We start from the raw sequence: 13,445 nt of genomic DNA, 5'->3' as shown, positions 1-13,445 counted from the left end.
CTCGGCAGAATTCTGCCGCACAACAATAACATTACCATTTGTTTTTTGATACATATACTTTTTAAAGATAGGTTTGTAACTGTAGGATACGATTTGTGTGTGTCTACAAATCAAAAAAACCTATGTTAACGGTTAATGGATTTTCATGAGAGTTTCTTTTCATGTTACTTTCATGCAATCGAAGGTTTATCATTACACGTAATGAAGCAACCACTGTTGGCAGCCACGACCACATAGAAATCATACGAGAGTAATGTTTCGAGTTAAAAACAAAAAAAAAATCTCAATTCATAATTTCTGTACGAACTCTTGTTCTTTACTGAATCAAATATAACGTTTGACCTTACCTTATATCACTACCAGACTTTTTTATACAATTTGAATACTTATGTTAATCGCGTCAGCTGTTTGCTTTTCAAGAGGCACTGTTTTATAGTGGAATACTTAATATTGACCAAAATCAGAAAGCACTTATTTTTCATTTAAAAATTTGGGCTACAAATGCTTTTTTTTTGGATTTTGTGGTAGTTTGTTCAGCTTACCTGGGATGCGTGCACAGTGCATTTCATATACATACATACATTCACATTTATATTTTTAAAAACGTTGAGAAATCATTTCATCGGGAGGAGAGTTCCATACTCGCGTATTTTACGAAGACGATTATTACTTTATTGTGCGTACACACCAGTGTAACAGAACCAGAGCTGGGCATTTAGAATTACTATTAGAATCTAATCACTTGTGCGATTGCGAATACTTTAATTGCCACATTTTTTACTGGTTTTAGCTGCATTAAACATAACCATACTTTTATGGTTGCAGTTGCAGTAATTGAAAATTAAAAAATGGAAGGTTTAGAAATTGTATTATTTTAGATTCCAGTATAATTGTATGATGACTGGAGTCATCAGTGATCACAATTAAAATAATCGCAATCGCAATCGAAATGTAATTTGCCTAGCTTTGTTTTAATGTATATTAATACAATACAAATACAAAAACTAAAGAAGATAAAATAAAATAAAAAACTGTTCATAGTACATAGGAATAATCGAAATCAATGAATCCGAAATTAATAAAGTTCAAGAAGACGACAGCAAGTATGTAATAAATAATACTATTACAAAATTATATCTCTGATGTTATGGCAATGAAAAAATAAATATATACATACATATATACTTTTTTACTAAAGGTAAATTTCTGTCAACTTCAAATAATCGAAAATAGTAATTAAAGTAAATTTTGTGTTGAATGATAACTTGAAATCCACCTGCATTGGGCGCTGTTGCCAAAACAGATTGTTTAAAATTTATTCAAAGCAATAAAAAATAGTTTTAGAAATATCAGAAAAGGAGCATTAACACATTTTGTCAATCAAAGGTAATACACATAATTTTAAATATATTCTAAAGCTTAGATCAACCTCGGAAAAATATTTTACAATTACATATGTACATACATATATGGCATGTCACGTAAACTTGAATTCATAATCTCGATCAAATCAAGTCAAAGAGCAAATTTAGAATTAGTGAAAATTTGTCCTAAAACAAATATGTCAGCAAACATACCACAACTAAGTCGATTACCAGCATAATTCGCGTCGTGTTTTACTTTGTAATTATTGTGTACATTTAACAATTACTGTAACAGTCTTGATGTTTTTATAAGCACTGACTCCTTTTGAAGATTAGAAAGAACGTGATGGATCAAACAAGAACCAATTAAGATGATACAACTAGTATTGCATAATCAGCAAATAAATGCAATAAAATATACATACATACATACGTATACATATATATAAACATTAAATCATATACATACATATACATGCGTACATAAACTATATTTTCCATAGACATGCCATAAAAAGCTATTTAAGCAGATGCAATTATTCTTATAAATAAAAATATATTTAATAAAAAAGAAAAACTGTTTCAATTAAATACTTCCTGTTCGATGGTTAAATGTTGATATTAATTGGAATTGAATAAAGGATAAAATCTGGCTCACATAAAAGTTGCATATTCAGGTTTAAGTACTTTTGGTTGAATTCTATCGAAACGAATTTGATAGTTAGATTGTTAATAATGAAGCTTCGCACTGCGAACTCTGATCTATTGTGCCCTCTCCTATATCACATATGGTCACAAAGGTCCAGCACACTGAATAATTCCAGGAGCTTGCTGGGCGCGATTGAGGTGATGTGATTCTAAGAAGCTACAATTCTAAAATGATTAGCGGTCATTAACGAGTAATTTTTCTACTAAATAAAAAAACAATTATTGTTAAACATTTTTTAATATTTTTTTTTTTCGAAATCAACAAAAAACAAGTAAATAAGGACTTCGGTTATAACCGAACATTTCAAAGATTGCAAGTTGCAAAATGCAAGACAGGGATTAAAGCCAATGAAGTACCTTCAGGTACATAAAGCTTATTAGTTATATGGGGTCTAGGACGAGTTTTCACCAGATTTTATTCATTCTAAGCATAAATGCATTGTTATTAGGTAAACACGCTCTCTCAAAATTATTAAGATAACTCACATATTGGCTTGTTGTGTTGTTGTTGTTCTAAAGGGTACCTAGTCCCCGATAGAATGGTAAGGGTTAGCCAAGTCATCGCCGTCATCTAACGGAAGGCCCAAGAAACGTGATTTTTCAACAGGGTCGGACCAAAGGGAGAGGGATATTAGATGAGTGGGGTTGGCGGGGCATGCAAAGAGGTGGCCAGAGTTATGCGGAGACTCATTGCACGCAGGACATATGTTGGATATGTCGGCGTCTATTCTGGATAAGTAGGAGTTTAACCTGCGGTATAAAGCCACTCGGAAGTTCGAAAATTTATGTATTAGGTATAAAGGACGTATTCAACCCATTTGGAGCACATAGATAAACTACTATAAGGAAAGGATTCTTTTTGAATTTCAATTATAAATCTAACACATTGAACAATATTTTCGGTAAAAAGTCAACCCTAATACTGGGGTCCAAATATTCAGTACCTGAGGGGAACAGTTTTTGTTGGATTTGAACAGTTTTTGGTCGTAAGGTAGCATGCTATAAAGGTATTATTCGTGAAAAATTTTATTCCGTTATATTGATTGCTTCTAGATTTGTATTCTCGTAAATAAAGAATCAGATGGAATTTAGAATTGTATTGTATGGGAAGTAGACGTGGCTGTAGTCCGGTTTCTTTTTCACACTTCAACTTCTAATAAATGTCATAGGAATGTCACATATCAAATTTGGTTCAAAACTGTCGAGCGGGTCTTGCGATATCCGTTTTCTCCTAAAAGTGGGCGGTGCCACGCCCATCTTCCAATTTTGACACCGGCTTCATTAAAGCCGTGTTATATCATCTCGGTGGTAAAATTGAATGTCTATAGCGTATTTATTTACCGTTATATGGGGAGTGATCGGGGTCATCATGCGACTTCATTCATTTTCTCACTTTCGATAGGAGTTTTTATAAAATTTGAGGTAGATTGTTATAGCTTAAGTGGTTAGTGGTTTAGGAGATATGTACATTAAACTTATTAGAGGGCGGGGCCACGCCAACTTTTTAAAAATTTTTACCCACAGGTGGCCGTAACTACTGCCATCCTCTGTGCCAGATTACAGTTCTATCTTAATTTAGTGCTTAGTTATGGCACTTATAGGTTTCCGGTTAATGCCGTTTTGTGGGCGTGCCAGTGGCCTGAATACGCCCATTTACGAATTCGTATTGTTTTTTGGTACTAAGGAACCCACATACCAAGTTTCATCAAGATATTTCAATTTTTACTCAAGTTACAGCTTGTACGAATGGATGGACAGACAGGCAAACACTCACACGGATTTCAACTCGTCTCTACATCCTGATCATTTATATATACATAACATAACCATGGTATATCTATCTCAATCAGTTTTACGTGATACGTACAACAGTTAGGTGAACAAAACTTTTCTACACTGTAGCAACAAATTGCAAGAGTATAAAAAGCACAAGCAATTGTTTTAAGCTGATGAAGGTGTGTTAACCTGGTATTACCTAAAATGTCTTATCGCAAATCAAGGGTTAAAGGCGGATAATTTCTTCAAATGTGATATTCAGTTACTAAATTGTGGCAGAACCTCAATCACCGTTTTCAAGTCAACTTGTGTATTGGTTGAAGTTTTTAAATTCCCTATTATAAACTCAATCCGTTAAAGAGAAGTCTTTTCAATTTCTAACTTTTTTGTGATAATAAGGATTTCAACTCTGTGTTGGTTTTGTTTTGCTCGTGGAGTAAAAGCCCGCAATTGAAGAGGTGAACTCCAATTTGGAAACAGTAAAACTAAAACTAAGAGACCATGGGAACATTCTTAGGAATATACTTTTTGAGAAAAATTAAGGCCCCTATTACGAGTTTCAACCCAACTGCATCTTGGTTGAAGTTTTTAAATTCGGTATTATGGTTTTCAACACAACCAGTGAAAAAAACTTCAACATTTTTTGGTATTAATTTTCAACTTTGTGTTATTGGGGTTGACTAGAGTATTAAAAAATTTCAACTGCTAAGGAGCAGTTGTAATATAGTTAAACATTAATGAATTTATTTAGGAAAACTATTAATAGAAAATATAATTATAATTTCAAACACTTTAATCACTTATTATGTACAAATTCATTGAAAGGTAAACAATTTGTTGAACTCGTGGAGTAAAATCCCGAAACTGGATGATAGAAGCTACAATTTGGAAAATTTAAATAAAATTAAGGGACCGTGGCACATAGGTCGATTATTCAAAATTAGCTGGCCAAAAGTCCATTTTTTAAATAAAAGGTTGTTAAGAAATAGTACCAACAATAGAAAGAGAAATATCCCAGTAATAAAAATTTACCACCTCCACCCACCAAACATGCTTGCGCCCGCAATTCGAAACTTGATCTTCGCATTATTTATCTGCTATTGTTTTTTGTGATCTAAGTTGACGAAGTTAAATAATCACTATTTTGGTGCTTTCTAATTATTATTTCGCAAATATTGTGATGGATTTGAGTAATTCAGGTAAGATTTGTTATATTCAATGGTATTTCAAGTGTTTCAACCTCATTTCATAGGAACGGTTCAATTTTGAAACAGGGTATGCAGCAAAATAGTTTTATAACCTGAACATGGTATATTAAGTTTGTCACGAAGTTTGTAACACCCAGAAGAAAGCGTCGGAGAAGCTGATCAGTATGTTGAGCTGAGTCAATTTAAATGATCAGTATCATGTCCCGTCTGTCTGTCTGTATATATACGAACTAGTCCCTCAGTTTTTAAGATATCGTTTTGAAATTTTGTAAACGTCATTTTCTCTTCAAGAAGCTGCTCATTTGTCGGAACTGCCGATATCGGACCACTATAACATATAGTTGCCATACAAACCGAACGATCGGAATCAAGTTCTTGTATGGAAAACTTTTGCATTTGACGTGGTATCTTCACGAAATTTGACATGGATTACTGCTTAAGGTAATAACATAATCTCCGCAAAAATTCTTCAGATCGGATTACTATAGTATATATCTTCCATACAAACTAAACACTTAGTTACTAAAAGAAATGCACCTGTGAAGGGTATATTAGCTTCGGTGCAGCCGAAGTTAACGTTTTTTCTTGTTTTTGTTAATTTTCTTGTTCAAATTTAAATTAGTTACATATATTCTCGCTTCCTCTCTCGTGACAATTTTTATTGTTTTTAATAATAGACATCATAGGCTAGCTTACGGCACATATTTTAGCTGCGGATAGCTGTGGATGTGCGACTTAGAGATTTTTTAAGATGGGAAGTCATAAAGAAATAAAATAAAATGCTTCTTCGAAATTTCATCAATTGCTTATTTTTTGGCTTTAGGTACTTCGGGTGTAAAAATAGTGACCCGACGTTATCTTTACGATAAAATACAACAACAAAATTTGCCTAATTTGGATGAAAAACTAAATTATTTTGAAAATTACCTTTTGGCCTGTTATGTTGATACACCATATAATATCGGGTGATTTTTTTGAGGTTAGGATTTTCATGCATTAGTATTTGACAGATCACGTGGGATTTCAGACATGGTGTCAAAGAGAAAGATGCTCAGTATGCTTTGACATTTCATCATGAATAGACTTACTAACGAGCAACGCTTGCAAATCATTGAATTTTATTACCAAAATCAGTGTTCGGTTCGAAATGTGTTTCGCGCTTTACGTCCGATTTATGGTCTACATAATCGACCAAGTGAGCAAACAATTAATGCGATTGTGACCAAGTTTCGCACTCAGTTTACTTTATTGGGCATTAAACCAACCACACGAATGCGTACAGTGCGTACAGAAGAGAATATTGCGTCTGTTTCTGAGAGTGTGGCTGAAGACCGTGAAATGTCGATTCGTCGCCGTTCGCAGCAATTGGGTTTGTGTTATTCGACCACATGGAAGATTTTACGCAAAGATCTTGGTGTAAAACCGTATAAAATACAGCTCGTGCAAGAACTGAAGCCGAACGATCTGCCACAACGTCGAATTTTCAGTGAATGGGCCCTAGAAAAGTTGGCAGAAAATCCGCTTTTTTATCGACAAATTTTGTTCAGCGATGATCATGCGATTTAACGCCTTTAGACTATTTTTTGTGGGGCTACGTCAAGTCTAAAGTCTACAGAAATAAAGCAACTATTCCAGCTTTGGAAGACAACATTTCCGAAGAAATTCGGGCTATTCCGGCCGAAATGCTCGAAAAAGTTGCCCAAAATTGGACTTTCCGAATGGACCACCTAAGACGCAGCCGCGGTCAACATTTAAATGAAATTATCTTCAAAAAGTAAATGTCATGAACCAATCTAACGTTTCAAATAAAGAACCGATGAGATTTTGCAAATTTTATGCTTTTTTTTTTTAAAAAAGTTATCAAGCTCTTAAAAAATCACCCGATATAAACAATTTGAAACAAACATTTTGGTATTTTAAAACATCCATCAAAGAAAAATGGTCTAAATCACACAGAAAAGAAGCTGTGTTCCTTAAAACGAATGAGCATTGGTTAAACGGAACAGTTTAGTGGGAACTTCCGACAAATATTGGAAATCGATCATCAAAATCCTTTAGCGATTGTAGCGAAAGAACTAAGCGCAGGAGAATGGAAAAAATTAGATATACTTTTAGTGAGGACGCCATAGTTCACGCAGCATACACCCCACTACAGTGTCAAGGAAAAAGAAACGCTTCGAAAATACTTCGAGACATTAAAAATTCTACAATACGTGCAGGCAAATACAAAAGAGCTTTCAAAATAGCAAAATCAGATCGAACAGAAGTTTCTTGCCTTACACCACTGGCAGCCCTATCAATGCTTGTTGAAGCCGATTTAACAAAGCGACAATATGAAATCATTAGAAACACAAATAAATCACTTTACCCGTGCCATGATCTGTTAATCAAGGCAAAAAAAGAGTGTTACCCACCCAAGGATTGTATAAGGATCACAAGCACCTGTGCGGAAAACAGTTTACAAAGTCTAATTGATAACACAATTCCCTTAACCATAATAAAAGGAATTCCTTAAAAATAATTTGTAAGTGGGGTTGTGACGGATCGCAACAGGCTAAATACAAGCAAAGTTTCGAAGATGCCGCAGACACTAGAGTGATTCAAAAAAAAAATTTTTTTTTTCGTTTGGTACTCGGAAAAATAGGTTCCTAGACACCTCTAAGAAAGCCTCTCCGAACATGAGTTTTTAATTGTAACGGGAAGGTCCTCCTACATACAGTTTTCTATTTTTTCTTATTATCAGATAGAAAAATTTATATTTCGCTTCCAACTACTTGAAAAAATATCTTGTTCCTTAGATTTTGTAGGAAATTGAATGCTCTACAAAAAAGGTCTCCACGATTTTTTCGTAAACCCAGCCGTTTAAAAGATATTAACAGTTAAAGTTTGATTATTTTTGGGAAAATTTTTTATTTCTTATGAATTTTATAACTCAATGAAAAAAAAATTATTATGAATGATGAAACTTACAGGCTTTCTTAGAGGTGTCTAGGAACCTATTTCTCAGAGTAAAAAAATTTTTTTTTTTTGATCCACCTTAATATGCATTGATGTTTGACGATGAATATCTCGTAAAAGCTTAACGTAACCGAAAAATCATATCAGACCATTTTTATAGAGCAGTAAATTTCTTACAAAACTATGAGTTTCATCATTCACAATAATTTTTTTTCATTGAGTTATAAAATTCATAAGAAATAAAAAAATTTCCCAAAAATAATCAAACTTTAACTGTTAATATCTTTTAAACTGTTGGGTTTATGAAAAAAATCATTTAGAACTTTTTTGTAGAGCATTCAATTTCCTACAAAATCTAAGAAACAAGATATTTTTTCAAGTAGTTGGAAGCGTGATATAAATTTTTCTATCAGATAATAAGAAAAAATAGAAAACTGTATGTAGGAGGACCTTCCCGTTACAATTAAAAACTCATGCTTGGGAGAGGCTTTCTTAGAGGTGTCTAGGAACATATTTTTCCGAGTACCAACGAAAAAAAATTTTTTTTTTTTCGAATCACTCTAGCAGACACAGACTCCTATATGTTTCTGAGCTCGTTTGTTTCTCTTAGAATAACTTGAGGAAAGAAAGGAAAAAAAATTGGCAAAACCCTACACCGTCATCGCCTAGATATTGAAGACCAATTAGGTTTCGGTTTGTTAAATAATCTGTGGATGTTAAAAAAGAGGAAATAAGTTATGTTGAAGATGCTGTCAAAAAGTTGACGCGTACAGAAGTTAAATTGCATGAGAACAAATTTTTTTTTGAACATACAATATTTAAAATGGCAATGGTCGATGGCAAAGTGTAAAAAAGTGTAGACAAAAGAGATCGAAAGAAGAAATAGAGGTAGAAGCACAAACAAAAAGAAATTTTCAAGAAAGATTTCGCATAGAAACTGAATTGTTGGTAGACATGCCGCAAGCTAATTTCGGCATATACCAATGATGGCAATACAAGTAGGTGATTTTTTGAAACCCCGCAATTAGCTGCTAGTATAACAAAAGTTGATTTTAATCTCATCTATAGACTAAAAGTTATATTGGAAACTATCTCAAGTGGACATAAAATAGACACCAAAAGATTTGATGAGTATGCTATGGCAACGGCCAGATTGAATTGTGATCTCTTTGGGTGGCATCCCATTACTCCAACTATGCATATAAGTATTAATACATGGCGCCGAAATTATTGAAAATGCATTATTGCCAATAGGATAGTTGTCGGAGGAGGCGGCCGAGGCAAGAAATAAGCATTTTCGATGGGAGCAATGCAACTTTGATATTTACAATAGATTATTGTTGAGCTCAGATCCACTATTAAGCAGCATTACACAAACAAAAAGAAACAAAAAAGTAAGATCATTTTGTATAGGAACAATAAATTAGCTTCTACCAGATGAATCAAACACGGAATCTGATATATCAGAGGCAGAAAGTACGAGTTGCCAAAAAAAGCAAAATACTCTGTAAAATATTTTTGACCGCCTAAATTCCTAACATCGACCTATGTGCGTGGCAAGTAATTCGAACAAAACGAGTCGATACAATCTACTACTTCTAGGAATATTTCGTCACCTAAAATGCAAAATAACGTAACAACATTTTCGAAAATTTACAGTGGCGTGAATGAAACACGAAATAAAATGGAACAAGAGTGGAAAAAAATTTTAATATTGGTTAAAACTTGTTCATATATGAGCGCAGGGCCTGAAAATGTTGGACATATGTAATATTATGTATGTAATTTGAAGTAGTGAATCGTAATCAATAGGATACCCAATTTCGATTTTTTTGATGATACGTTATTTTGAATTTTAGGTGACGATATGTACTTTTTGAGTAAAAATAAATTTTTGAAGGATTTGGTCCTCCTCAGTCATTGGTGTTTTATATGGTGTTCGTAATATTCAAAAGCAGGCTTTGTAATAACAATAGATATCGTAGGTTGCTTTAGCTCAAAGATAAAATCATTTAAAATGAATTTTTGATAACTACCGGTTGCAAGGAACTCGAGAGTTTTTGGTAACGTTCCTTCATCTCATTTAGTAAAAAGCAAAATGATTACTCATTTAATCGCAAATGACCTATGAATCTGCAATAAACATTATTTAAAAGCCATTTAATTGCCAATAAAACTTTTGATCTTTGAGTGATCACGAAGGCTTCTTCTTCTGCGCAGTACATCAGTTTTGGCACCAACAAACCTAATGTCCATTTTAATAATTATCCGCCTTTTTTGACTAATAATTGAATTGAATTGTTTTGATTTTTCGTTTAAAAACTTTCAGCTCTTCCATTTTTTTTTGCATTTTCTTAAAGTATAATGAAATCCAGTAAATACTTTTAGAGTTATTTGATAATAAGCAAAGGGTTCTCGGGCGTTCTGGAATGTTCATGTAGAACTTGAAAACCGTTTTTCTGAAAACTGTGTGTTTGAACTGATTTTTCAAATTAACCGAGTTTCAAAACCTTATTTAATGATGTTATATTTTAACTTTTATAAAAAAAATATTTTACAGAAAAAATGCTGGTGCTAATGCTGGTTTCTAAAAAAATTAGCTAAAAGTTTAAAATAATAATTAGACACTACAGATTGTTGAGTTTCATTCAGTTAAGTTTGCTGATGTTATAATATCAGATATCTGCAAGAAGATGAACAGTTTTGCAGCCAATCTTTAACGTACTTGGTTGAAGGGAACTTGCTGTGGGTGTTCCACTTGGCCAGCCAACTGTATAATTTTGGGGCAATCAACTTGATTTGATATTGGAATGTGGCTTAGCTCCCACATAGTATATAGATAACAATCGAACGGTTTTGCTGTCATTCCATAAGACAGTACTTATTTGCGGATCCCACACATTCTGTGACAAATCCTCTTAGCTCTTTATGGATATCAATATCCAATGGCAATTTGCAGTTAGGAATTCGGTTTGCGCGCACTGCTCCTAGACTATTCAAGCAGTACGCGCCGCTGTCGCACTGGAATCAGATATTTATAAATTTTCTGAATGACAGTTCGGAGTATTGTTCACAAGCGTACAAAAGCGTTTTGACAAAAGTGAACGCAAAAAAAGTGATCAGCGATGGAATTCAAACGTAATATTGTGATTGCTTTATATTTAGCTGGAGAATCACAGCCAGCAATTGTTCGTGAGCTCAAACACCTTAATGTGAATAAAGTTTTTGTTTATCGCACCATCACTCGTTACAATGATACTGGTAGCATCGCAAAACGCCATGGAGGTGGTCATCAAAAGACTGCAACGTCACGTGAGATGGTTCGGAAAGTGAAGAAGCGACTTGAGCGAAATCCACGACGAAGTGCCAATCAAATGGCTAAAAAACTGAAAATATCCGACCGCAGCATCCGACGCATATTGAAATATGAGCTCAAGGTCAAGCCTTACAAGTTCCAAAACGCCCATGATCTCACACTGAAGCAGCAATAAGTAAGAATTGAGAGAGCGAAGCAGTTGCTTCGCTTGGCCTAAAGCGGTCAAATTCCGAACATTGTGTTTTCTGAGGAAAAAATTTTTTCAATTGAGCAATTCGTAAACTCTCAAAACGAAAGGGTTTACTTGACCGACCGTTCATACGAGAATGGCTGAAAAACAACGTTCCGAACTTCATTACGACCACGCAATGGCTCTCGAATTCACCAGATGCGAATCCAATGGAATATTCTCTCTGGGCCATTTTGAAGAACAAGGTCCGAAGTAAAAAATACACCAGTCTCGAGATGCTGAAGAAAGCCATTATCCGTGAGTGCGCCAAAATACCGGCAAGTCACAAGTTTTTTGACGGTCTCAAGGCCATAATTGAAACAAAAGGTGGTCATATCGAGCAAAAGTGAATTAGTCCTGAATTTATGATTATTTTCACACATTTGGTACTTTAAAATAAATAAAAATAATTTTCCAACCGAAGTTATGCCTTCTTTAATTGGTTACACTTCGAGTGCCGGACCCTGTAAATACCTCTAGCACGTAACTACCATGGAAGTGTTGTGTAAAAATTATTAAAATAAATAATGTGGCAAAATAACATTATCTCCTGCCGTTCCCACGACAGTCGGGTCTACGTAACCGGAACGGAGCCGGTTTTTATCCGGCCAAAGACTGTCAACTCGGCAGAAGTCTGCCGCTACAACGATCCAAAAAAAATCTATAGGCTTGCCCAAAAGAATCACATTGAAAAAATAGTCTAAAATCCCATTTATTGGGCTTATTTCGCATGTATTACCGAAGGTGATGCTTCAATTTCTCACCAGAGCTTCTTATACGAAACAAAGGGCCGTAGCCTGGTTGACCTTTTTACGCCCGTTCACTTTCATCACGTAATGATAAATATTGCTTTGTGGTTTGAAATTTAGCTCGGGTCATACAGTACCACCTCAAATTTTAATACCGATATATCGGCATGTATGTATATCAAAATCCCAATAATGGCGAATGTCATCAATGTTTACCTTGAATTGTGAATAGATGCTTTCTGCAATAGTTGCGCGATTAGTTTCTCCTACAATCATTCCAATTAGATCACGTGAAGAAATAACAAAATATTACGAATGGAGTCTGAAGCTCTAGAATTTCAATTGACAATGAAGTACTTCCTTGAAAGGCTACTTCATGTGTGGTGGAGTGCCTTGTCGTGGACGACCCTAACAGTGGGATCCGCTGTCAAGGACATGCGGGTGACATTAATATTATAGCTAGAGGAAAATTCGAGGATACTCTCTGCGATTTGGTACAAAGGGGTTTAAATATATCAACCCCTCGAAGACGACCATCGTCCCGTTGGTCCCTGCTTGGCCTCAAGCACCTAATCCTTGGGGGCAGAGAGGTGGAGATGATTAATAAGACCAAATATCTTGGTCTCACGGTGCATTCCACTCTGCGTTGGAAGCGGCATATTGACCTAACCATAGTCAAAGCTACTAAAGCACTAATGGTATGCAATCGACTAGGTGGTAAATCCTGGGTTTGCAAACCAAGGATTGTCAAGTGGTTGCACACTCTGATCGTGCGACCAATTATCGCGTATGGAGCCATAGCTTGGGCCTCAGAAGCATCGCATCCGGTAGGACTCCAACCATAGAAGCAGGAACGACTCGCCTGCACCTGCGTGTCGGGTGCCATGCACACAATCACGACGGCAGCACTTGAAGTTATGCTTGAACTCACACCGCTTCATCTAGTAATCAATCAGGTATCCAAACACACTCTGCTTGAAATTATAGAAGAAGGATTTCGCAGAAAGGTAAGGAAATCTCTTCCCAGCATATGAAGCACTTAAGCGGTGAAATACCATTAGTTCTTCTCCCAAAGGACAGCATTACCAAAAGACTAAACTTCACTAAGAAGTTCAAAGTTACTACTTATGGGTAGTA

This window comes from Bactrocera neohumeralis, chromosome 6 (genome assembly GCF_024586455.1).
Source record: "Bactrocera neohumeralis isolate Rockhampton chromosome 6, APGP_CSIRO_Bneo_wtdbg2-racon-allhic-juicebox.fasta_v2, whole genome shotgun sequence".
In the NCBI taxonomy this organism is placed as follows: Eukaryota; Metazoa; Arthropoda; class Insecta; order Diptera; family Tephritidae; genus Bactrocera; species Bactrocera neohumeralis.
The sequence above is the reverse complement of the archived record's forward strand: the minus strand, read 5'-3'. Positions refer to the sequence as shown.